Source organism: Sus scrofa, chromosome 1, assembly GCF_000003025.6.
Source record: "Sus scrofa isolate TJ Tabasco breed Duroc chromosome 1, Sscrofa11.1, whole genome shotgun sequence".
NCBI lineage: Eukaryota > Metazoa > Chordata > Mammalia > Artiodactyla > Suidae > Sus > Sus scrofa.
In genome coordinates this window covers 98,606,141-98,627,890 of record NC_010443.5, presented here as the reverse complement: position 1 = coordinate 98,627,890, position 21,750 = coordinate 98,606,141, and positions in this window count along the sequence as shown.

The following is a 21,750-nucleotide window of genomic DNA, read 5'->3' as shown; positions in this document are numbered from 1 at the left end:
CACAGCTCACGGCAATGCCAGATCCTTAACCCACCGAGCAAGGCCAAGGATCGAACCTGCAACCTCATGATTCCTAGTCAGATTTGTTAACCACTGAGCCACAACGGGAACTCCGAGAAATTTTTTTTTTAAAAAAAGCAAATTAAGCCCAGAAATAAAAGCCAAGTACAGAACACAAATATACAATAAAGGGAATCAATAAAGTCAAAAGCTGGTTCTTTAAAAGGACTAAGAGGGATTTCCTATTGTGGTGCAGGGGAAACAAATCAGACTAGTCACCATGAGGTTGTGGGTTCGATCCCTGGCCTCACTCAATGGGTTAAGGATCCACCATTGCCGTGAACTGTGGTGTAGGCCACCAGCTGTAGTTCCAATTCGATCCCTAGCCTGGGAACCTCCATATGCCTCAGGTGTGTCCCATAAAGCAAAACAAAACCAAAAAAAAGCCACTAAAAAGGGTTGACAACCCTTTTAAAAGACTGATCAAGAAACAAGGATAATGGAACAGCCATTATCAGATGTCAATTCAGATTAAGCAGACATACATATTTAAGAGGATTATTATAGATACTAATAAATTTGTAATCTGGATTGAGTGATAATTCAGGAGTGTATACATATGTCAAAACTAATCAAGTTGGGAGTTCCCGTCGTGGTGCAGTGGTTAACGAATCCGACTAGGAACCATGAGGTTGCGGGTTCGGTCCCCGCCCTTGCTCAGTGGGTTAACGATCCAGCGTTGCCGTGAGCTGTGGTGTAGGTTGCAGACACGGCTCGGATCCCGCATTGCTGTGGCTCTGGCGTAGGCCGGTGGCTATGGCTCCGATTCAACCCCTAGCCTGGGAATCTCCATATGCCGCGGGAGCGGCCCAAGAAATAGCAAACAACAACAACAAAAAGACAAAAAAAAAAAAAAAAAAAAAAAAAAAAACTAATCAAGTTGTACACTTTGCATATGTGCAGTTTTTGTATGTCAACGATACCTCAGTAAAGCTCTTTTTAAACTTTGGATGCAATGAATGAATTTTTCTTTAAATAGCTAAAACTGACATCAGAAAATCTTGAAAATTGGAGGCATCCTGTATCTATTGCCTGAACTGAATCCATAATTTATTTATTTTTTGCCTTTTCTAGGGCCGCACCCACAGCATAGGGAGGTTCCCAGGCTAGGAGTCTAATCGGAGCTGTTGCTACCGGCCTACACCACAGCCACAGCAACACCAGATCCGAGCCAGGTCTGCAACCTACACCACAGCTCACGGCAATGCCAGATCCTTAACCCACTGAGCAAGGCCAGGGATCAAACCTGCAACTTCATGGTTCCTAGTCAGATTCATTAACCACTGAGCCACGACGGGAACTCCACTGAACCCGTAATTTAAAATCTCCTCATGAAACTGAGCAGGGCCCCCACTTCTTGTTTTAGAGAATGGGCCTCATTCAGCCTCCATGCCCTTCCCTGAGTTCCAAGGGGCAGGTAGGTTCAGACAGTTGCTCATCAGGGAAGGGAGGGGAAGCAAAGCTAAGGAAGGAACCAGTCAAGAAAGAATAGTACGGCCTTGGGGGAGGATCCTGGTTCCCTCTCAAGGGATACACAAAATGATTTAGGCAACCTATACATATACATAACCCATGAGAAAAGTTATATTCCTTATGCTTCTTTTGGAAACACATACTTTGAACAGCTTGGAGCCCTTCCTTGTGCTTCTCCCTCATTTGATTGCACCCTAAACACAATCCCCTGTGAGCTTAAGTGTATACACCCTGAGCACAGCTGCCTGTGGGTTAAAGATTATAAGGACATGATGTTCATCAGGAAGTTTCCTACTTTATTCTGATCTATGATCAATATGCCCTTTTTGCAAGTATTGTTTTTCTAGGAAAAGTCAAGATGCAATAACCCAAAGACCACCACCAGGATCATGCTGAAATCGCCCGCTTAGATGACTAAGATTTCCCTGAAAGAAAGAAGAATGCACATTTGCCCCAACCCTGATTCTCATCTGAAACGCTGCTTTTCTCCTTTTAGACTATGAAACAACTCCCTGCAGTTCTTTCCCAAAGGAGGAGGGCTCCTCTTAAAGGCTGTGCTTCCTTTGCCTGGCAAAGCAATAAAAGCTATTTTTTTCTACTTCACCCAAAACTCTGTCTCTGAGTTTCTATTTGTTACCAGTGGGCAGAGGTTGAGCTTCAGCAACACTCAAGGAAATCTACAGGCCCAGATGGCTTCACTGGTGAATTCAACCAAACATATGAGAGAGAGAGAGAACAATCTTACACGAACTCCTCCAGAAAATAGAAAACCTTCAAATTGATTTTATGAGCCCAGCATAACCTTAGATACCAAAAACCTGATAGGAACAGTATAGGAAACTACAACTGCTGACCAATCTTTCTCCTTGCTGTAGAAGCAAAAGGTCTAAAGAAAACGTTAGCAAACAGAAATTAGCAATATATAAAAATATGATTAAACTGGACTTATTAAAATCAACGTATCATTCACACTAACAGAATAAAGAAGGAAAAGTAGCCAATAGTAGGTGCAGACAGAAATTTTTGATAAAATTCAGCAATCATTGGGTGATATGTTTAGCCAACTAGAAAAATAAGGAAATGTCCAACTGATAAAGACAACTATAAAAAACCAACCATAAACACATCATACTTAAAATATCAAAAACTTTCCTACTAAGATGGGGAGCAAGGAAGTCATGTCCACTAACACATCTATTCAAAATAGCACTAGATCATAATGAAATGCATGCCACAGTCGGGGGGGGGGGGGCGGTGTAGTGCACCCCTGTCTGCAACTACTTTGAAATGTACCACAAAAGGAAAAAAGAGGAGTTCCCTTTGTGATCCCAGTAGGAACCAGGAGGTTTCCAGATCTATCCCTGGCCTCCCTCAGTGGGTTAAGGATGCGGTGTTGCCCTGAGCTGTGGTATAGGTCACAGACACACCTCGGATCTGGGATCTGGTGTGGCTACAGCCAGCAGCTGCAGCTCTGATTCCACCCCTAGTCTGGGAACTTCCTATGCCCCTGGTGCGGCCCTAAAAAAAAAAAAAATATATATATATATATATATATACACACACACACTATGGTAAGCTTGGTAAAATCTAAAATGGTAGGACCTAAATGGTGGGTGTACAAGTGTCCACTATAAAATTCTTTTCATTTTACTGTATGTGGAGGGAAAAGAGTAGCTGAAGCCTCAGCTTGGTACAATAATGGTTTTTGGTTTTTGTTTTTGTTTTGCCTTTTTGTCCTTTTAGGGCCGCACCTGCAGCATACGAAAGTTCCCAGGCTAGGGGTCTAATCGGAGCTACAGCTGCCGGCCTACACCACAGCCACAGCAACGCCAGATCCTTAACCCACTGAGTGAGGCCAGGGATCAAACCCGCAACCTCATGGTTCCTAGTCGGATTTGTTTCTGCTGTGCCATGGCGGGAACTCCCAATAATGGTTTTAAAAAGAAAAAGTAAAGAAAGAAAAGATTGGATTGGGTGGAAAGAAAACGAACTGTTGTCCATAGAGAACAGACCTGTGGTTGCCAAGGGGAAGAGGGGGCTGGGGAGGGATGGATTGGGAGCTTGGGATTAGCAGATACAAACTATTCTATATAAGATGGATAAACAAGGTCCTGCTGTATAGCACTGGGAATTATATTCAATATCCTATGAATAACCACGATGGAAAAGAATATAAAACTGATGCATATCTGTGTGTGTGTACTGAGTCACTTTGCTGTACAACAGAAATTAAGCACATTGTAAAACAACTATATTTAAATAAATTTTTAAATTATATTTTTTTTGCTTTTTAGGGCCGAACCCGCAGCAAGTGGGGGTTCCCAGGTAAGGAGTTGAATTTGAACTATAGCTGCTGGCCTGCACCACAGCCACAGCAGCAGGATCCAAGCCACGTCAGCGACTTACATCACAGCTCATGGCAACACCAAATCCTTAACCCACTGAGGGAAGCCAGGGATCAAACCAGTGTCCTCATGGATGCTAGTCAGATTCGATAAATGCTGAGCCATGATGGAAACTCCCTTGCTATAAAAAATTTATTTTTATAAATTTAAGAGTCAAAACATTGTAAATCAACTATAAAAAGTTAAAGTATGTTATACTGTTTGAAAAAAACTTTAGGAGTTCCCATTGTGGCAGAGCGGAAATGAATCCAACTAGGAGCCATGAGGTTGAAGGTTTGATCCCTAGCCTTGCTTAGTGGGTTGGGGATCCAGTGTTTCCATGAGCTGTGGTGTGGATCGCAGATACGGCTTGGGTCTGGCATTGCTGTGGCTGTGGTGTGGGCTGGCGGCTAACAGCTCCAATTAGACCCCCAGCCTGGGAACCTCCACAAGCCGTGGGTACACCCTAAAAAAAAAAAACGCAAAACAAAACAAAACAAAAAAAACTGGGAGTTCCCATCATGGCACAGTGGTTAACGAATCCAACTAGGAACCATGAGGTTGCGGGTTTGATCCCTGCCCTTGCTCAGTGGGTTAAGCATCCGGCATTGCCGTGAGCTGTGGTGTAGGTTTCAGACCTGGCTCGGATCCTGCGTTGCTGTAGCTCTGGTGTAGGCCAGCGGCTACAGCTCCGGTTAGACCCCTAGCCTGGGAACCTCCATATGCTGCAGGAGCCGCCCAAGAAGTGGCAAAAAGACAAAAAAAGAAAAAAAAAGAAAGAAAAACTGTCATCCTGTACAAATGCCATGAATATTGCAGATAATCTAAAAGAAACTGCCAATGACCTAGCAGAATGAGCAAGCTTTCTGGATGCCAATCATATACAAAAATCACTTGTATTTATACACACCAGTGACAATCAGAAAATGAAAAAGTTTTCTTTTTTTTTAGGGCCACACCTGTGGCATATGGCGGTTCCCAGGCTAGGGATCAAATCAGAACGGCGGTGGCCAGCCACAGCTGAAACTGACAGCGCTCACGGCCTCAGCGCAGAAGGAAATCTGCGAGAGACAAAGTGATAGGTGAGAAGCAGTTTTTTTTAGGATAGGAAGTTTGAGAGAGAGATGCAAGCAGGCAGGCAAGGAAGCTCTGCCCCAGGATCCTGTGGGCCACAGTTTTTTCATCCAAGGGGAGTGGAGGCTGGAAAGGCCCGCCTCTTCCTTTCTGGGAATAGTAGCTCCTCTTCAGTATCCAGTAAGGTGTGTATTCACATCAGCTCACGGGCTGTCTTCCAACTCCTGCCCTAGGTCTGAATCTGAATGCAGGCCTCCTCCCATCCCCCACCCAATGGCCTGAGGCCATTGTAGCACCTCCACTAGTTGAGCCAGCCTGCCTGGTTCTGAGGGCTTTGCTGAACTTCCAGTGGCCTCCCAGCATCCCCCAGGTTTCCTTCTCTATGATCCCCTATTGGAACAACCACCTGTGCCTACTCTAGCCCTAGCATTTCCCCCTCCAGGTGTTTTACCACTTGATGCTTAAAGGGGATATTGGGGAGTTCCTGACACGGCTCTGGGGTAAAGGAACCTGACTAGCATCCATGAGGAAGTATGCTCGATCCCTGGCCTTGTTCAGTGAGTTAAGGATCTGGTGTTGCCGGGAGCTGTGGTGTAGAGCACAAACGCAGCATGGATCCTGTATTGCAGTGTCTCTGGCATAGGCCTGTAGCTACAGCTCTGATTCGGCTCCTAGCCTAGGAACCTCCATATGCGGCGGGTGCAGTCAAAAAAAAGGGGAGTGGGTGGGGGGGGGAAGGAGATGTTAGGCCACAAACATTCAGTAATAGCTTCTTGCAGAGATAGGGCACAGTCCTGCCTAGGGAAGGAGTAAAAGACATGGCTAACTGTCCCTTTTCTGCTAGGAGGGCTACAAGCCAGTGTCGCTCTGGTTAGCGTGATTTTCCCAGCCTCCCTAGAGATTAAACAGCGTTACGGTGAAACCTGTAGCAGCAGGACTACCAGCGCTTCTACGAGCACCTTTGGGTCCAGGAACACCCATGTCACCAGTGGGGCCAGGGGGACCAGGCTCACCATGATCAGTGGGGAAACTTCTCTCACCTCTTGCTCCAGAAAGACCAGGAGCACCACGGTCTCCAGGAACACCCTGTTCACCGGAGTTGCCTGCAGTGGGGCTGGCAAGTCCAGGGGGGTTCCTGACCTCCTGCTTCTCCATCCTTGCCAACAGGACCAACAGTCCCAGGGGGTCCAGGACCATCTCCCTCTCTGGCTTTGCCAGGCTCTCCAGCAGCACCCAGTCCACAATGCTCACCAGGGTTCCAGGCAGGCCAGCAGGTCGGGGTTCACCTTGGGCTCCCCACTTCCCTTCTCCAGCAGGGCCAGGGGGACCTTGAATACCAATGGGCTGGGCTGTCCCTGCCACCAGCATCTCTTTTGCTGCCAGGAGCACCAGGTTCATTCCTGGTCCTCCTGGGACATGAGAGGCCACTGGGGCCTGAGGCCCAGAGGGGCTCCTCGGGGACCAACTTCACCCTTAGCACCAACAGCTCCAGGGAAGCCAGGAGGCTCACCAGGGCCAGTGGGACCAGCAGCAGCAGCATCATTTCCACAGGCATCAGCAGGGCCAGGGGGTCCCGGGTGACCTCTCTCACTGTGGGGGCCCATCTGACCAGGAGCTCCATTTTCGCCAGGGCTGCCAGGCTTTCCAACTGCGCCATTCTTGGCAAGGGGGTTGGGGGGGCCATGGGGACCCATGGGACCAGAGGCTCCAGGCTTACCCAGGCGGGCTGGGAAAACTTGGGGTCCCGGTGCACCACTGTCTCCTTTGTATCCCTCGATTCCCATGGTGTCCTGGTCCATGGCAGGCACCTTGCCTTTGGGGAACCCTTTCTCCATACATGAGGGAGGGTCTTCACAGCATTCTCACCCGCCTCTGATGTTAAGGGGAACGGCTTCTTGTGGGGCTATTCCGGCCCAGGTCATTCCTGTGGCCAGGCCTGGAACCCCCATATTCCACACTCCAGGGTCCACTAAGGCTTCTACCTCAGCTGCGGCGTCCGTCAGTTCCTCGCTGGTTTCTGTTAGAACCACATGGTGATGAGGGTGGGTCCCTTGCTCCGCCAGAAACAGAGGGACCCCTAACTCTGGGAATCAATCTCTTGCTATGAAAGGGATAGGACAGTCAGGCACGAAACAGAAAGGAATGTCAAAGCAGCTGGCCACTGATGCTGCTCAAAAAGGGGCTCCAGGAACGTGTGCCCGGGCCTCTTCCCTGATGGCCCCGTTACGAACTCCTTAACCCTTTCGGTTAAGCCTGAGAGGGCTTCACCAGTATCTGCAAGTGATTCTATTATAGATATAGCTCCCTCAATAGCCACCACATCAATGACCACTCGAGTGGCTCGGCATTTGTTGTGTAGCTGGTACGTCCCGGCAGAGCCTCTTTTGGCCTCGGGCCCCCTGATCTTTTGATTGCAAAACCGTCTATGGCAGAGGGGCCGCTGTGGCTCTCTGGCGTCCGGGGCACTCCCTCTTCCAATGCCCTGGCTGCTTGCAGAAGGCACAGTGATCACAATTCCCCTCTCTGGTGCCCCTTTTATCCACACGGGGTACACTGGTCCTGTCTGGGTACTTGTGGGCCTAGTGACCTGCCAGGGCCAGATTGACCTGGAAGAGCCAGCCTTCCCACTGGTGGATTCTGAGCAGACAAAACCACGCCAAGCCGTTGAGGCTGTGCACAGTTCTCTGGGTGCATTCAGCCTCTTCAGCCACCTCCCTGGTATTGAAAACCAAGGAAGCCAATTGGAAGAAATCGTTCCTTGGAGTCTGAAGAGCAACAGTTGCTTTCTGAAGTTTGGGCCTGGTGTCCGGGGCAGACTGGGCTATGACATGCATGGCCAAAGGGGCCTGTCCCTCGAGGGGAGGAGGGATCCGCATTTGCCTACTTCCCAAAAGCCTCCACGAGTCTCCCCTGGAAGACCTCAATATTTTCATCCTGTCCCTGTTGGACCTCTCTCACCTTGCCATGGTTTACAGGCTTTACTCTATGATTCTTCATAGCCTCTATTAAACAGTTCATCATAGGATCCCTTCTATATCAATGCAATTCACCTGGTGATTCCACTGAGACTCTGCCTCAGGAACAGCATCATTCCCCACTGGTGAACTGCATGGCCCTTGTGGACCTAGGGCTGCTAATTGGTCTGCATGGGCTCTGGCCCCCAGTATATAGGATGCCTTTCCTCAGGGCTGCAGCAGTGGGAGAGGAAGATCCTTAAATCTACCCAGGAGAGATCGGAAGATCTCAACAGTGGGTCAGGCGAGACCCTTTTAAACCCTTTGTAAAGATTTCAGGATCCTCAGAAAATGTCCCCACTTTTCCTCTGCCATACTTAGATCAGACATTGAGAAAGGCACATGAACCCTAATTGTTGCCTGATTTCCATTGGGAACGTCTCTCAGGAGCCAAAGTATGGAGGCGGTTGGTAATTTCTTCTGCTGGGCGAGCTAGCTGGGCTGAGGATAGGCCCCTCAGGCAACGCGGGCTATAAAGAAGAGCTTTCTGAATGTGGAGGGGGCCTCTTTTCACCCCCAGCTCTGTCAATACCCTCAGCTGGGGGAGGGAGTCTTGTTGGGGGTGGGAGGTAGGAGTTGAAGCAGCCAGACCCGTTTCAGACCCAACCCCGAGGTGGTCTCTAACTCCCACATTATCCAGATCCCACTCTTATGTCAAAACCCACTGCACAACTGGCATGAGATTTGCACTTACTGTCTTAGAAGACATCCGAGGAGTTGCCACAGGGAGAGGTACAGAAGGTGTCCCCAGCAGTGTCCACGATGCCTGGGAATCCATCTGGCCTGCACACTGGGAATTAACCCTCAGCATCTGCACGGGCAGGGGCAATAAGAAGGAGTCCTTGGTGGTCACACAGGTCACTGGGGTTGACAGGAGGGAGAAGGGAATGGAGCTGGGAAGACCCTCAGAAGCAGGAGAAGAGTGTCGAGATTAGGAGTTCTGTCCTGGAGCTGCTGGTCTAGGACCAGGACCCTAACTCTGAACATTTCCTTGCCTCATCACTGTCCCTTTGTGGTCACCAGCTGAAACTGACAGCACTGAGGGCCCTACCCCAGCCAGAACCCAGATTGGGACTGGAACCCACGTGCCCGGACTCGAACCCAACCTGAAGCCAGATTGGGACTTTAATCCATGGTTTCAAAGTCCAGTTACTCACCTTGTGTCTGGACTCACTCTGGTTCAAGATCTTTATGCCTTAGAGCAGAAGGAATTCCAAGAGAGACAAAGTGATAGGCGAGAAACAGACTTAACAGAACTGGACGCTTGTAAGAGATGCAAGCTGGCAGGCAAGGAAGCTCTGCCTGAGAATGTGGTGGGGCACAGTTTCATCAAGCGAGGCAAGTGGGGGTTGGAAAGGCCTGCCTCTTCCTTTCTCAAGAGTAGTAGCTTCTCCTTAGTATCAGGTAAGGTTGTGTATTCAAATCAGCTGAAGGGCAGTCTTCAAACTCTTGCCCTAGGTCTGAATCTAAATGCAAACCTCATCCAGTGCCCTGAGGCAATTCTTGCATCTGCAGGGGTTAAGCAAGCCTGCCTTGTTCTGAAGGCTTTCCTCAACTTTCAGTGGTCTCCCAATATCTCCCATGTTTCCCACTTTATCTATGATCTCCTACTGGGATTTCTACAACCACCTGTGCCTCCTCTAGCCCTATCCCAGCCACAGCACCACCAGATCGAAGCTACATCTTCAACCTCCACCACATTGCATGGCAATGCCAGATCCTTAATCCACTGAGTGATGCCAGGGATCGAACCTGCTACCTCATGGATACTAGTCAGATTCATTTCCGCTGAGCCACGATGGGACCTCCAGAAAGTGAAAAATTTTAAGTGTGCTGTTTACAATAGCATTTTAAAAATCCATGAAGTTCCCAGATGAAAACCCTAAGTAAGAGGGGGTATATTAGATTCATGTGGCTGGAAGGTTCGCTATGGCTTGCGGCTGCGGAAGAGTGGAGGATAATTCCACTTGCGTGGTCTTTCCCTTTTCTTATCCACCACACAAGTGGAGTCTTCTTTCCCAGCAAAGAGCACCACACATCCTCCTCAGAGAAGATAAACCCAAAGTCCCACGTGAGAAAACAGCTTGGCCTCATTCTTTCCCACTGCCTAACCATCTGGGACATTGGCTTTTCACCATCTACTCTCAAGCCACCTCCTCTAAGCTCAATGGCACATTTTAGGTGATATTATTTGCAGGACTCATGCAGTCCACTCGAGCTAATTTAGGCAAAAAAAAGGATCTCCGGGTATTAGGTACCCCATGAGCCAGGAAACTAGGTACCCCACCCACAAGTCAGCACCCATCCATGCAGCTGAAAGACCAGTCACTGAAATCTGCCCACAACTTCCCCAGAGGAACCAAGGGCCACCACCCTGCCTGAATGCCCACCTACCTGCCACCATCTGATGCTCACTCCCATTTTCTGAGTCTCAGCTGCAGCACTTCAGGAAAGCAGGCAAGCCTAGTAAGTGAAGCCTTCTGCTTTCCTGCCTCTGTCAGGAAAGCCCAGTTCATGGGGCAGGGGTTGGGGGTTGGGGGTTGGGGGGGTGGGCCTGCTGCATGAGCCAACTGTGGCATCTGTCACTTTACCTCATGCTGTTGAGTCTTAAGTGAGGTAATACTTAAAGCATGAAAACGTACATTGTCTGAGTCAGGGATCGTAAATTCCCTGATGTCTGATTCCTTTTTTCTTTTTCAGGGGCGGGGGGTGCAGTGGGCACTTTTTGCAGTGGCTTGATGTGGGATTTCAGTTCCCAGACCAGACCAGGGATTGAACCCTGGCCACAGAAGTGAATGTGCCGAGTCCTAACCACTAGACCATCAGGCAACTCCCCAATGTCTGATTTCTGTATGTCTGTGTCCCATACCCAGAACAGCGCCTGACCTCCAGAAATATTTGTTGAATGTGCCAGCATTTAGCACAGTCTCTTGAACATGATAAGCCCTCAATAAATAATACCTAGTATTATTTCACATGATAGGAAGTCCCACAGAGGACTGCTTGCAGCAGCCCAGTGCCATATTAAGGTCCCAGACTCTGCCCATCTATAGGTATGACACTCTCTCACTGGCTTACCTCGTAGTCACAAGAGAGCTGCCTCATTTGCTGACATTGCATCAAGGCATGATCTCCTCTAGGGCACAACTTGGGAGCAGGGCTCCTCTCCTAGAGGTACCCTCACATTTCCATGCCTGGGCCTGCTTCCCACACCCACTCCTAAAGCATCATTAGCAAGGAGAAGTTTCCATCATATAGCAAACTAATCAGGATCTGGAACCTGGATGGATCAGTTGTATGAGGAGAGTGAGCACCAGAATATAAATCAGGCTCTTTTAGGAAGATGGAAGCAAGAGGCAGGGGTGGACAGGCAGCCAGCAGTATAAACTATGCTCAGGGGCAGAGGAGAAAAGCAGAGGACCCTACCCCCCGCAACCGGAGGTCTCCTGAGTCCCAGCTCTCAGACCCTACAGTTGCAAGAGGCTGCTCAGGAGTCAGGGGACAGTTCCCAGGATAAGGGCCTGTGGAAGGCCAGGAGGTCTGTGGGGGCAGAGCCATTTCTCAGCCCTCCCCAGCCCTGTCATCCTCAGGGCTCCCACACAGGCTACTTGGTCAAATGGCAGCTCCGTCATCTCCTAGAGTCAGCTTAATAGGAAACAGGGTTTGGTGGGGAACAAACAATTTATGACAACCAAGCCCTCAAACTGGAAACATCTGTCCCCGCCATAGCACAACCCCTCAGCCCAGCTCAGCCCGGCTCCTGAGGGGGCCCACCCGTCCAGGCGGGGGAACTAAAGAACACTAGGGAAGGTTCTCTGGGCTCCCAGTTTGGACCTGAGAGGCTCCCAGACTCATCATGCTGACCTGGACGCTGGCACTGCCCCCACACCAAGCCGGGGGGTGGATTTAAGACTGATGGTCCCACAGGACCCCTGGCTATTTCTTTCAAGGCCAGGCAGGGAGATACTCTACCTTCAACTCCACTGCCCCTGCCCACACTCTTTCCCTGGATCCCATCCTCTCCGTGTCTCCCTGCCAATTTCTATCCCCATTCAAGGCCAGGCTCGGAAGTCGTCTTTGCCAGGGAGCCAGCCCATCCCCATGGAGTCCCTGTCAGGGGCTCTTTCCAGCAAAGCTCTTCAGGGCCAGAGCCCCCATCTGGGGGCAGGAGAAGTAACTGAATGCACCTGGGACCAAGGCGGCATGACAGAGGCCTGAAGCCCAGGGTTCCAAAAGGCAGAAGCTGATTCCCCCACACACAGCTTTCCCTTCCACCCGGGGTCCCAATTTCTGGGGCAAAGATCAGTGTGGTCCCCGCTCCACCAGGAAGAACCTGGCTGCAGAGCAGCAGCCTGGCTGCCCATCTGCGCAGCCTGGTTCCCTAGTCTTTAATGAGGATGGCAAGTCTGCAGGGGGCAGGGTTGCAGGAACACTGAGATGAGAGGCCTGGGTAGTGGGGGCTGGGGTTGGAGGGGGGGTGGTTTAGTAGTGGCAGCTGTCACCAATGTTGGTTCCAACCTGAATTTGAAACTGACAGCACTAATGGCCTGAACCCAGCCAAAACTCAGATTGGGACTTGAACCCACGTGCCCGGACTCAAACCCAACCTAAAGCCAGATTGGGACTCAAACCCACCGTTTCAAAGTCGAGTTACTCACCCTGTGTCTGGACTCACTGAGGTTCAGGCTCCTCATGTCTCAGCGCAGAAGGAATTCTGTGAGAGACGAAGTGATAGGCAAGAAAGAGACTTACCAAGATAGGACGCTTATAAGAGATGCAAGCGGGCAGGCACGGAAGCTCCACCCAAGAGCTTCATGGACCACGTTTTTATCATCCAAGGGGCGTGGGGGTTGGAAAAGCCCACCTCTTCCTTTCTAGGAGTCATAGCTCCTCCTTAGTATCCAGTAAATTGTGTATTCAAATCAGCTGAAGGGCGGTCTTCAAACTCTTGCCCTTAGTCTGAATCCACTTGCATCATCCCATCCCCACCCAATGACCTGAAGCCATTGTAGCGCCTCCACTAGTTAAGCAAGGCTGCCTCATTCTGAGGGCTTTCCTGAACTTCCAGTGGCCTCCCAGCATCCCCCAGGTTTCCCTCTTTATCCATGATCCCCTATTGGTGTTTCTACAACCACCTGTGGCTATTCCAACCCTATCAAATTCACCTGGATGATGGCCTCACAGAGGGAATTTCCCCGAGGGTGTGTTGAAGGGATCGAGGCCAGGGAGGTGTACCTAAACCCCAGAAGGCCCTACCCAGACCCTGGTAGGGTGGGCCTTGGGGGGGGTTGAGGGGGTGTCTCTCTTGTGATGGGGGTGGAGGGAACAGAAGGAGCCTGTGGCCAGGGCAGAACAGTCCTCCTGGCACCTCTGAGAAGGCCTCACCCTGTTGGCCCAGTTTGAGTCCAGCCACCTCCAGGAAGCCTCCCTGGACTAGCCCATCCTGGGTTCCCATAGCTGAACTACAGACAGCCTTACCACCCAGGGAGGTTTTCCAGGGGACAGAGCCCCTGCCTAGTAGCAGCTTCCTCCCAGCCTCAGGGGGCCAAGCTCCCCTGATGTGCCCTGGTCCCTCCTCTGAGCAGACAGGAGACCGACTGAGCAGAACCCAGATTCCTGACTCTGCTTCCACATCTGTTCCCTGCCCCCTCTTCTGCCCTATGGATTGTGGGGAAAACAGGCCTTGAGGAGGGGCTGCACTGGGGAGGGAGCTGTCAGCAGGGATGCTTGGGGGGCGCTCTGTACAGAGCAAGTGTTTGTCTGCCAAGGCCCTCCAGCCAGCGGGGCTCCCGAGTGTGTGAGTGTGTGAAGAGGGTCCTGTGTGGGGGCCATTTCACCCAGCCCCTGGCTGTACTGGTCCCTTGTCCCCAAGGACCCCCCCCAGCTCCCCCCTCAGCCCTCCCAGGCCTGGGCCTCAGCACCCTCTACACCCTGCCAGCCTCAGGCCAGTACTAGTCCCCTCCTGGGATGGGCGCTGGCAGAGCAGGGGGTGCCCAGGCAGCAGAAACACCCCTAGACCAGCCCACCCCCACCAGAGGAGAGGAGGCTCAGACTCAGCCTCCCCCACTCGGTCCAGAGACCAGGAAAGCAGATGTCGGCTGAGGCAGCACACATCTTCAAAGCAGGGTTATTTTCCATGTCCTTTGGGCAATTTTAAAACAAGTTTGTAAAACTGGAATTTTAATAGATGACATATTGGCATGCATGCAAGCACGTGTGCACATGTGTGCGTGTCTTGCACACATGTGTCTAGGCACCTTTGGAGGCTACTGAAGTGACAGCATCTTGGGCGATGAGGTGGGGATGGGGGTGGGGTGTTTCCTAAAGGACATCAGGTTCGCGTCCACGTTCACTGTGTGCTTCCAAGGAGCTGAGCCTTCAGGACCTAGAGAGAGAAGGGAAGTGCTTCGGAGCCTTGGGGGGTGGGTGTGGGCAGCCCCAGAGGCCTCCTGTCTAGGGTGCGGGTGGGAAGCACTGCCGGCTCTGAAATCACTGCCTCCCACCTCCCGACCCCTCCAGGCTCAGGAGCCCAGTTCTCCTGTCTCAACTTGGAACCTGGATGTCTTCATCTGCACAGGCTTCCTCCCAGTTGTGGAAGCTAGAAGAGCAAGATCAGGGTGCCCGCAGGGCTGGTTTCTCCTGAGGCTTCTCTCCTTGGCTGGGAGATGGTGGCCTTCTCGCTGTGTCCTCACATGATCTTCCCTCATGTGTATCTCTGTGTCCTAGTCCTGTCCTATAAGGACACCGGTCATATTGGATGAGCGCCCTCCCCGATGACCTCATTTTACCTTAATTACCTCTTTAAAGATCCTGTCTCCAAATATAATCACATTTTAAGGTCAAGGCTTCAACATGCAAATTCAGGGGAAACAATCCAGCCTATAACCTGCAACCCCTTCGCTTGCTTCCTGCTTCCTTGCTTCCTGCTTCTATTGGGCACACCAAATAGTGTCCCCCTCAAACACACACACACACACACACACACACACACACACACACACACGGCAGGGCCGCCCCCCCCCCCCCATCCTCTGGCTCTGGCTTGAGAAGCTGGACCCCTCTCTCCCTAGAAGGACTGTCAGGCACACAGACCTCCCTGGCTGCCAAGATCACCTCCCATACCAACCCCCCAACCCCCAGGATCTGACGGCCCCCCCGACGGCCAACTCCTCCCCGGACCCTGGCCTCAAAGGAATCCACGCCCACCAGCTCAATGCTCCAGCCAGTTCCTCACCCACCTGGCTCCCTCCACACTTTTCCCACATCCTGTGTGTATCTGGCTCATGGACTGTTGACCCTGGACTGACTGCCCATCCACCGGGGCAGCACCTGACCCGGGCACATGCTCAGAGACATTTCCAGTGGCTCACCTCATTGTCCACACACTCAGGTGGAATCAGAGCTGATGAGAGCGAGGAGAGAGGATAACGGAACAGCAGTCTCTGTCTTTACACTTTGGGGGTGGGGGTGGGTACTGACACGCATGCAGCGAGCAAAATAATTGATCTGGGCAGCGCGCCCTTGAGCAGACTGATGGGCATCAGAGGAAAAACTGCAGTTTTGTTTGGATTCTCTGAAAGCCGTGAGGGGGCTACTGGGGAGCATGGCCACAGCCCACTGCTCAGTCAAAGCCAAGTATCTTTCCCAGGACCTCTACCCTCAGCCTGATTCGCACCATTTCTCTCACCCTTGCCTCCCCAGAAGCCAGCTCCTTGCCTGTGAACCACGGTGCTCAGACAAGGCCCGGGGATGGGACTAGGCAGATGGCCTCCAATCCAGGCCACAGGGGACACAGAGGAGAGGTGGTGGGTGTTCTGGTCTGCACCGGAGAGGTGGATTTTGATGTGCCAGAAGATAAGCAGAAAACCCAGACGGGTTCCTGGAGAACACCCACAGTCAAGGGGTTACTGACAAAGGGAGCCCTGTGAGGGTAATTGAGACACGGCAATAGGGGAGAAGGCAGAAACCAGGAGGGAGGGAGGTGTCAGAAGCCAAAGTTCAGGACAGTGTATTTTTTGTTGTTGTTGTTTGGTTTTTCTTTTCTTTTTACTACACCTCCGGCAGGTGTCGAATCAGATGGGTTGAATCAGAGCTGCAGCGGCCAGCCCACGCCACAGACACAGCAATGTGGGATCCTAGCTGTGTCTGTGACCTACACCACAGTTCATGGCAACGCCGGATCCTTAACCCACTGAGGGAGGCCAGGGATAGAACCTGCATCCTCATGGATACTAGTCGGGTTCTTAATCTGCTGAGGCACAACGGGAACCCCCCAGGAAGGATATTCTCAAGAAGGCCAGAATGGTGGCTGAGAGGCAAAGAAAGTTCAGGGGGAAGTGAACGCCTTAACTTTAGCCCCCCAGAGATCGTAGGGGACCTTGGTGACAGGGGTTTCTGTGCAGGGGTGGGAGCAGGAAGCGGATGGCAGCTGTCTCATTTATCTATTGCTGCATAACAAATAAGCCCCAAATTTAGCAGCTTAAAACAGCAATTTCATTCTGTGCACAGATTCTGTGGGTCAGAAGTTTGGGCAGAGCACAGAGGAGATGGCTTGTTTCTACTTCATGATGACGGAAGCTCAGCTGTTAAGACTCCACAGCTGGGGGACACTTAATAGCTGGGGTCCCAAGTGCCCTGGAGGTGTCTTCACTCACATGGATGGCCAGTGCTAATTGTTGGCTGGGATCTCAGCTAGAGTTGGCGACTGGGACACCTGCATGTGGCCACCCCACGGCCTGGGCTTCCTCACAGCATGGCAGCCTCAGGCAGCTGTGCTTGGACACAAGCAGGTGTCCAGCAAAGCAAGCAGAAGGGCATCACCTTTTCAGACCTAACGTCACACAGCATCACTTTGACCTCATTCGACCGGTCACATGCCCACCGGAATGAAGAGACCAGAACTCTCAAGGGAAGAGTGACAGGGTCACTGGGTAGAAGAGAATATGGGATCAGAGCTATTGTTGCCACCACCTGTGACACAGCGAGCTGAGCAGGGAGTGGAGAGGCAGGAAGGGGGTTGTGACACAAGGGGGTTTTCAGATGACAAGGATGTGGGCAGAGGGGAAGGAGGGAGGGGAGAGGTCTGGGCCTCAGGAGGGGGAAGGCTGTCATGAGGGCCTTCAGGGCCCAGGGGACCCCCCCAGTACAAGGTCACATTTCAGCTGGGCTACATGGGGACACCATCAGGAAGGGCAGTGCCAACACAAAAGCAAGAGGCATGTCCTGAGAATTTTCATGGCTTCACTCAACCAAGGCATGGGCTGAAAGGAGGATGGAGGCCCCAGGCCTGGTCCTGTGGGGCCCAGTTAGGATGGAAATGAAAATCCAGACTTTGAGGAACACGGAGGAGACTTAGAAAAGGGGTTTCAGAGGAAAGACAACTCAGCATTTCCGTTCTCAACCCATTCCCCCAATTACTGGAGCCCCAGGCCATGATCACTTTTATTTTGCTTGCTACCATCTTTTTTTTTTTTTTACTTGAAGTCTAGTTGACTTACAGTGTTGTGCTAATTGCTGTTGCCATCTTTGAAACAGAGCAGAAGAGGAGTTCCTCTTGTGGCTAAGCAGGTTATAAACCCAACGAGTATCCATGAGGATGCGTGTTCGATCCCTGGCCTCGATCAGTGGGTTAAGGATCCGCCGTTGCCATGAGCTGTAGTATAGGTCGAAGACAAGGCTCAGATCCTGCATTGCTGTGGCATAGGTCATCAGCTACAGCTCTGATTTAACCCCTAGCCTGGGAACTTCCATATGCCACAGGTGCGGCCCTAAAAAAAACAAAACAAAACAAAAAAATAGAGCAGAAGAAATGTGTATACATCAGAACATTGATGTGAAATCACTCAGTGAAGTGTGTGTGTGTATATATGTGAGAGAGAGAGACAGGGAGAAAGCACACAAGGGAGAGAGGAAAAAAAATGGAGCCATTATAACACACACGCAGCAGCCATCACATCAAAGCCAGGGGCGGAGTGGGGGATGCGCCTCCTAGAGTTAAGCAGTGCACAACCAGTGCATACTTGGCTGCCCTGAGTGTGTCACCTCCCATAAGCTAAGGGAAGCCCTTGAGGCTCAGGCCAGCCCCCAGCCCCCTAGCCCCTACCTGCAGGAGCTGCTCCCTAGGCTCCCCAGCCTGCAGGCTGAGCCACGAGGAGCTTGCAACTTCCAACTCTCTGGGACCCCGGGCCCCTCATGGCCTCCCCTCGTCCTGAGGTGGGTCCCTGGGCCAAGTGGGGAAGGCCGTGCCCTATGGCCCTGTTGTGCACTTCTGTGGACACAGCAGGGATGGCCAGGTGGCAGGGCGGCATGACCTTGGCTCTGAGACTTTGGCAGGGCCCCGCCCCTCTTACCTGAGTCATGGAATTCTCCAGAGGTGGGCAGGGCTGCTGCCTGGAGCCAGGAGAGATGAGGTCATGGGTCGTGTCCACCACGATCCCGCCCCTCCCTGGGGCAGGGCAGCTGAGCTCATGTTTCCCGGAGCTTGCACGCTGACTGACCTGGAGACTCTAGAGCAGGTGGGAGGCTCCCTGTTGGTGCTACATCCCCTTCTGGGCTTCCAGCACCCTTTCCCTTCCCATCCCTTCCACCTGAGAGAGAGGCCAGGGGCCCAGGGCATCCCCATGAGAGGATACGGAGGACATGGCAAAGGCCTTCAAGTGCAGGACGCCCTGGTGTCTGGGGTAAGTGATGAGTGATGATCAGCCCTGGAGGGTTCTGAGCAGGGAGTGGCTTGGCAAAGTTCAGGGTTGCCCTACCCACGGGCCATTCTGGACACAGTGCCGAAGGGCTGGAGGGACCCTTGTGAAGGCAGTTAGAGCCTTTGAATGCTAGTGACAGCCATGGGCACACAAATGGAGAATGGAGGGTGGACGGCAGTGCAGGACACCCAGCTCCCGGGAAGAGTATCTCACACACTGCACTGTATCTCATATCACATCCTCCATCTCCCCCGCTGCCTGGAATAGACGGGCCACAGCTCACAGAAGGGAAACCAAGGCCCCAGGTCATAGGGGTCCCTAGGGGCTTGACCCAGCTCCCACCATGGAGCAGGGCTCCCCTGGCCCGCCATGTGCCCCTTCTTTCAGAAGTGATGGGATTTTGGACCCAGGTGATGGGATCAGGAAAATGAGCAGCCACCACTGGCAGGAGGTGGGCCTCTGGGCACAGGGGGCAAGAGGAGATGTAAAGGACCTGCGAGTCTGGGGTGGGGATGACACATCCAAGGACAGGTGAGGAAATGACTGGAAACACAGGTCTGGGATGGAGAGAGGCCAGGACTGAGGCTTCTGAAGCTGACTCTCCAGAGGCAGGAAGGATGACCCCAGACCCCCTGAGCCCCAAGAAATACATGGGGTTGGGAGAGCAGAGCTGCTCAGGGCCAGAGAATGGGAGGGTGAGGTGTCATCCTGGGGGGCCCGTGTGTCCTCAGACTTAATACCATGAGTTCCCTGGTGGCTCAGAAGGTTAAGGATCCAGCATTGTCACTGCTGTGGTGCAGGTTCGATCCCTGGCCCCAGAATATCTACATGCCGTGGGCGTGACCAAAAAAAAAAAAAAGAAAAGAAAAGAAAAGAAAGAAGGAAAAGAAGTGCCACCTCAGAAGGCTACTGTAGGGGTTAAATATGATGACACCTGAAGAGGGCAGTGGAGGCTCAGTGGACAAAACCATTTTTCCAAAGCCCAGGAGGTGGTGGCCAGCCAGAAGACTGCAGACCCCTGTCACCTGACTGTTCAGGCTGAGCTCAGATGACTACAGGCCAGGTCAGGTGGGCAAAGGGAGAAAGAAAGTCCCTGCCAGAATAGCCCAGCCAGCAGGCCGTGCCCAGGGCTTGTGCCTGGGATGCTCAGAGGCCCAGAGAGAGGCCAGCAGAGCACCGCCAAGGAGACATGGAGGATTCTGGGCCACTGCAAAGGCACCTCAGAGTGGGGTGGATGGCGGCCCTAGAAATACAGGGAGAATGTCTGTGTCTGCCACCCTAGCCCTGAACAGCACCACTGTCAGTATGTGTGGGGTGGGGGTCAGGGGGAGCAGCACCGTCAAAGGCCTGTTCACCCATCGACGCCGGCTGAGGGCGCAGGAGTCTAGGGAGCAAACAGCCCGTCCCTCCTTCAAAGCCCAAGCCTCTTATAGTTTCTGTTCCTCGGCCCCTATGGATCCTGTGCAGAACCACCCACACCCCTTACCTCTTTTGGCCTCACTGTTTCTCCCCACCCCTCAGACGCCCTAGGGGTGAGGGCAAAGCAGTGCCTCAGTTTTCCCAGTAGTGCCTGGCGTGCTGCTTCAGCTTCAGCCTGAGAGCCCTCCACAGCCGGCACATGCCTAAAGATGGGGAGGGGGTATGACAGGGAAGGGTGGAGGCTGGGGTGGGCCGGCACCCAGATTTTTTTTTTTTTTCCTTTTTAGGGCCACATCCGCAGCATATGGAAGTTCCCAGACTAGGGGTCAGTCTTGGCCTATGCCACAGCCATGGCAACCCAGGATCCTTAACCCACTGAGCCAGGCCAGGGATCGAACCTGCATCTTCATGGATACTAGTCTGGTTCATAGCCCGCTGAGCCACAACGGGAACGTCCTGACACGTAGATTTACCCTAGGAGTGGCCAGGTCTAACCGGCCTTTTTGTTCGAGTTGCCCTTATTCCCACAGACTTGGTGAAAGGGGAAGAAGGCTGCTTCCAGTTCCCGAAATCCTCTGGCCTTCAGGGAGGCATCTTCGAGTGAACCCTCTCCCTCCTGGGCCTCAGTTGCCTCCTCCTGTGAGTTGGTAGCCTCCTGGCGCACCTGAGACTGTTTGCGTGAGCGCTGAGGTCCTGGCTGGGAAGCCGTGAGGCTCCTCCAGGATGACATGCCATAAATACCTCCTCAGTCTCATTATCTTCAATAGGGCCAGGACCCCAGGCAGGATGGAGCCAAGTGGGCGGTGCACGTGAGTTGCTCCAGAGGAGTGGAGCCTCTCCTGGGGACTGGGGAAGTGGGAGAATGAAGTCCAAGCTCTGGGGAGGGCTCTCCCAGCCCCCTCCCTCTCCCCCACTGGCCATCAGGCCTCCAGCCCCTCTCACTCATCCTCCACCTTCCAAACACAAGTATGCCTCTGTCTGTATGCCTGGAGGATGAATGTTTATTGAGCACATGCTGTGGGCCAAGGCCAACTCTGACCAGACTGCACAGGGTGCAAAAGGGCCATGGGTGGGTAAGGACAGCAGGGGGTCTCCCTGTTGGAGGTGAGTCTGAAGAAGGACTAGGAGAGAGTGAGAGGGTAGGAAGGTAAGAAGCAGTGGGTACTGTGACTGGAAAGGAAAGGTGGAGTGGGCTGGGGGAGAGAGTTGGCTGAGACACCCCTGGGCCAGGGATGGGCCTGGAGTCCAGGTCTCCTCCAAGGGCAGAGCTGATATGCATGCACCTGGGTGTCCCATGGGCCTAAGCAAGATCAGCAAGTGGGGCGCCTTCTCTTGTTCCTTGCTGCCCCCTGTCTGGGAGAGGCAAGGTCCATTGGTACTTTCTGAGTTGGTGACAGAAGACCCATGGTGCTGCCCCACCACCACGGCCCTACTCATGCCTCCAGATCTGCCCCTGCCAGCCCCTCTTTTCTCCACTGGCCAAAGTCAGACCAGAGCTTGCCAGGCATCCAAGGTCACTGAGCTGACTGTTATTAGAACGAGTAAACAAGTTCAGCAAGTTTGTAGCATACAACATTCATATGCAAAAACCAATTTTATTTCCATACACTAGCTATGAGCAATCCAAAA